The following is a 5,288-nucleotide window of genomic DNA, read 5'->3' as shown; positions in this document are numbered from 1 at the left end:
GTTTTATGCAGTCATTACTATTTGATTCTTCTAAAGAAGATCAGTTGARCGCTTACGTTCTTACATCTGATCTCAGCACTTCCCTTTCTCCTCACTGTCTTTGGTGAGAATGACGTCTCCTTTGAAGAGCTGGGTTAAATATGCTGAACGGAAAGGGCGCTACTCCCTCTGTTGCTTGTCATATTCTTGCTTCTGAAGTCACTGTGCTCACTTCATACCAGCATTTTCAAACCTGCATTGATCCAGAAGCTGCTGTTTTTAATTTCTTTATTCACTCTCCTGATAATTTTCTGTAAGGAGCTTGGTTATGTCAACAGGCTAGGTTTTAACAGAGACATCCTAGCATTAAAATGATTTTGCTCTTTGTTTAGACTCTGAGATCTTCACCAAGATATCTTTGGGCCAGGGAAAAAAAAAACAGATACAAAGAATTGGAGGGGAAACTTTGAGGAGTGGTCTTCAAAACCAATGTGTTTTGGCTGCATAGGTTCAAAGAACAGAAGCATAAAAATAGAGGCCTGTCTAAAAACAGATAAAAAACAAAAACAAACCATCAAAAAACCTAAGACGTAATCAGTTCCAATTCCAAACACAGTAAACTAGGAAAATCTCTGCCTATTTCAGCCCTCCTCAGAGTCGTTCTCAATGCCTATTTAAATTCCAAGCAATACACAAATTCCATTCAGACAGAGAAGGAGCAATCTCTCCCAATCTACTCTACCAGAGGAGTAAATCCCCAAAGGTGGTCTTGCAAGTCTGTGCTGTTCCCAAAGCCATGAAATTACGGAACAAGTGACCTGTCATTGTGAAAAGCTGCTGCCACAGCACTGGGTTAAGTGTCCTTGACTAGTTTGTGAACCTGTCATTTCTTCAGAGGCCGCCTCATTCATCAGCGCCAGCACAAACCAACTGCTGACAGGATTCATTAGAATACTCCTTGGGCAAGAAAAGAGATAATAAGGGATAGTGAAGTTTAGTAAGGCAAAAATGCACGTTAGGAGCAATGGGTCTTGGTCACACTGATCCCTGGTTGAATTTTTTTAAGTCAATGTAGGCCATTTATAGCCAACAGAAATTCAAATAGGCTTGAGAGAAAACTGCTGTGGATCCCATCCTACACATCTGCACAAACCTCCTGATGCTGCTGTAAGCCCTTCAATGTCAGCAAGGATCCCTTCAGCTCAGGTTAGTTAGGCCCTTCTGTTTCTCTAGCAGATCTGGAGTGAAGCTTCAGTCCATCTTTTCAGACACAGAAACACCCCAAAATTTTGATTCTGAGTTGTAAAGGGAGCGCTCGAACCACAATAAAGAACAGGTAGAAAATGGCACATTTTATTAAACAACCCAATATCTTTGCTAATCAACAGGTACAACGTGGGATATTGCAAATCAAATTCTATTTCCCATCTACCTTTTTATTCTAGCATCGTAACTGCTTTATAAGCTGTATGAGACTGAGTTGGCTATTAAGGAAGGAAAGTGAAGTTCAAGCCCCTGAGCAGGAGCTCAAGGAGGGGGAGGAGCCTGAAACTTTTCAGGGGTCCAAGGTCCACACACAGCTCCTCACAACTAAGTGATACTGGGAACAGAGGCACGAGAGAGTTAAGATAGTCAGGGGGAGGAAAGTAGCAGGTGCCAGATGCTCTTTATATCAAGGTAGCCAGAGACCGACCAGTGGGCACTTGGGAGTGCGAAATGCAGAACGGTGAATGCGGAGCCCCAGAGGGTGAGCTTCGCCTTGCTGGGAACGAGTCCTTTCCTCCATCCAAACCTCCATCCAGAACAGCATCGACTGCAGCATTAACGAGCAAAGGAGAACACACCAGACCCTGCGCCTGCTTTATTGGCTCTGCTTTCCCAYAAATGGCACAAGATATAAATATTATTGTTAGCCCTAGGGCTCTCTTCAAAAATGCTTGTCTGTATCAACTCATATTGTGAACAAGTGTCAGGAGCCGTGTTAAAGCACTGCAGGCTCCCACTGAAAAATGGCACAAGGATTTTTCCAACGAATGCGTGCAGGATCAAAGCTATTAGGAGGGGATGACAGGTGGCACAAATGTCCCAAGGCCCCGACTCACTAGAGGCGGAACAGCATCCACTCTAACTCCAATAAAAACAGTGCCAGTAAAAGCAGGGTAAAGAGCTGCCAGTAGCCTGTTACATCTTTGACCTCGGGGCCAGTCCTCCAAGAGATCATCTGGCAGCCCAGCAAGAAGAAAAGTGTAATTGTATTTTACCCTCTCACATAGGGTTGCAACGTGTCAGATATTAAAATATCACAAACAGTTTAAAAAGACATATTTATATTGATTACTACAATAAAATCAATGCCAAAGGACAAYCTTTTTACAGATAGCTCCTTCAAAGAAACTGTACAGTTTTAGATCCCTCCTGCTTTGTTTTATAGACTCACAATTTACTGTTAAGGTTCTCTTATAATCTGGTATTTGGGCTTGTAGTATTTGGTTTAAAATAAACAACTTGATAAAACAGACTCCAGTGCATAATCTACTTGTAATGTCTAGCACTGTTTTGAAGTTACTATTTGTAAGCAATTACTTCACAGTATTATTCTGTATAAGGAGTCGAAGTTGGACATCTAGTAAATCATATTTCCGATTGTAATTTAAAAATTAAAAAGGACTACACTTRGCCTTTGAACAAAGTTACGGAAACAAAAGAAACAGTGTTTTCTCCTAGATCCAGCTATGTGGTTTTCTCACTTTTTTATTATATGATAATCATATTTCAAAAGAACTTTCTAGTCTAACAGCTTTTACTCACTTTGGGCTATTTGCGCCATTTTGAAATCCATATCAAAGCAGAGAAAGCATTAGTAGCTAGGTGCCTGCTTGGAAAAAAGGGGAATTGTGATAGAAATAAACAGTAGAAAGGATATCAAGGATCAGCACTACATAGACTTAAAGCAGCTTTTAATTCTCTGTGTTGGAAGAAAACAACTTGTCTTTTCCTAACACGGTGTATAGAGGGTAGTGGTATTCACCGTGATGATAACCTGAGGGCCTTTAGAGGCATCAAAAAATGAAAAATAAAAAGCAACATTCACAAAGGAAAAATCAAGGCCCAAGCATTATTTATAAGGAGGTGTTTAGGCCCCTAACCTGTACATAAACCATGCTGAAGATTTTCCTGAGAATGCGGCCTTGGGTTTACTACTCCAGAGGCGGGCACGAGAGGCTGTGCCGCTGCGCGAGGCAGAGCTGGTGGAGCAGCAGCTCGGAGGCCGAGCAGAGCTCACGGGAGGGCTCTCCACGCAGGAGCTCTGCGGGGGGCAAACGGGATCCACAGCAGCCGTGGGGAGCCCCACGCTGCAGAGCAGCTACGCGCCCCCCGCGAGCACCGAAGCAGGGCAAGCTGCAAGGGCACCTGCCCTCGCACCAAGCCAGCGAGTCCTTGCAGCTCTGGACAGAATATGTAAAACAACTGGTTCTACTGCTAAACAAACAACTGGTTTATAAACTCAGCATCCTCCAACTATTTCATGCCGTAATTTTGAATGAGAATGTAAAAAATCCCGACTGAGAAAAGGAAAAGGTGAAGCTAACACCTGCATGAGCCAGTATCAAACAAAAGCAAGCCCAGTGACATTCCTCAGCCTGATCGCAGCAAACGTTTGGCAAACCCTAACGTCAGGCGAACAGCAGCGAGTTCCCACTACGGCACCGCGGCGCTCACCCAGCTCCCGCCTCAGCACGAGGAACGTTACTGCACTCGGAGTGAACTGACAAACACTAAGGATGCCTTAAATGGATGTGTCTGCGCTGTGCTTCATAATCCCAAGCAATGAAACAAGGGGTGAGAGACTAGAGGGGGGAAAAAAAAAAAAGAAAAATCAAAGCTGGAGCAAGAGATATTACTGGGGCTGTTGCAGTTTACAGCATTTATTTAGCTGTCAGTTAGACTATTTTTCTAGCAAACAAGCAAACAACATTTCCATGGAAAAGACATTTCCATCTTCATTTCCATCCTTCCCTTTTCCTTCTCCAGTTAAGGGATTATGAACTTCMAAACACAGACAAGGGGAAGCAACAAATCCATTTTACATAAATGAACCATCCTTAGGGACTGACAACATGACAGTTCATGTAAGGTAAGTGGTATTTCCCCCAAAATAGGAAGAAACTAAAGAGATGTAAATCATAAATTTTAAGAACTAACCAGATACACTATGTGTATTGCAAGCATCTGCATTATTGCTGCAATTCCCATGAGCAGTATGAGAAATATGCCTTACCTGCCATGTAACATATGTGGTGATAGGATTCGCACGAGCAGATGCAACTTCAGAATTCCATTTCTAAGACTTTCCTGTTTATCACATAGAGATTATTATAATTTTCTCTCTTTTGAGAGATATGATTTCGTTTTCACTTTCTCCCCTTTCATGTACTACTGCCACTTGTCCCATATCAAATTCCTGCTTGAAATAGAGAATACTAATGTCAAACAATTTACATAAAAGAAAAACAAAGCAATTTTTTTTCTAATTGTTGCCACAGAACAATTTCCCTTTGGAAGCACTAAAATTCATTGGTGACAATATTGTTGCAATATATTTAAATTAGTAAGGCGTCAATCCTACAGGGGGACATAATTAGCTTTGCAGAAGTACATGCAGGGAAAATTTCAAAAAATTTGTAAAGTGCTGATCGTACAGGGGGGCATAATTAGCTTTGCAGAAATACACGCAGAGAAAATTTAAAATATTGTTGTACGGTGCCTTGAACTGAATTGTAAGTAGGTTGCCCTGCTATTTCTGCTCTGTGTATATTCTAGGTAGAGCTGCACAGATACTGGCTCGCTCACCCAGCTAGATGGAATGGAGGAAAGAAGGTATGAGCCATATAGGGTTTTTTGTGTAAAAAAATGAGTTTTGTCTAATGCGTATTTGCTCTGACAGGCCCCCACTTGCAGGCCCTGTGCAGCTTTGGACATCTTAGTGTGTTTAACAGATGTGACCTACAAAGTTAGCATGCAAAAATTATGTAAAAAACAGTATGTGATACAATGAGGTATGACAGACATGTTTAAGGGTTTGKTTCCCTTGAACTTTTCCAAGGCAACTTGCCTTTATGGTAGCATCTCACCTTCTGATTTTCACACACAAAAAAAAGGACTCACGGCAAAGTTGTTGCTCCCATAAAACCATGACTCTCTCCAGCTCTAAGAGTGGATAGTGGRCTAGACGAGTGCACGGTGCGGTGGATCGAGGGCTGGCTGGATGGCAGAGCTCAGAGGGTGGTGATAAATGGGGCCGAGTCCAG

Source organism: Nothoprocta perdicaria, unplaced genomic scaffold (genome assembly GCF_003342845.1).
Source record: "Nothoprocta perdicaria isolate Ctin4 unplaced genomic scaffold, notPer1 scaffold_29, whole genome shotgun sequence".
Taxonomy (NCBI): domain Eukaryota; kingdom Metazoa; phylum Chordata; class Aves; order Tinamiformes; family Tinamidae; genus Nothoprocta; species Nothoprocta perdicaria.
The sequence above is the reverse complement of the archived record's forward strand: the minus strand, read 5'-3'. Positions refer to the sequence as shown.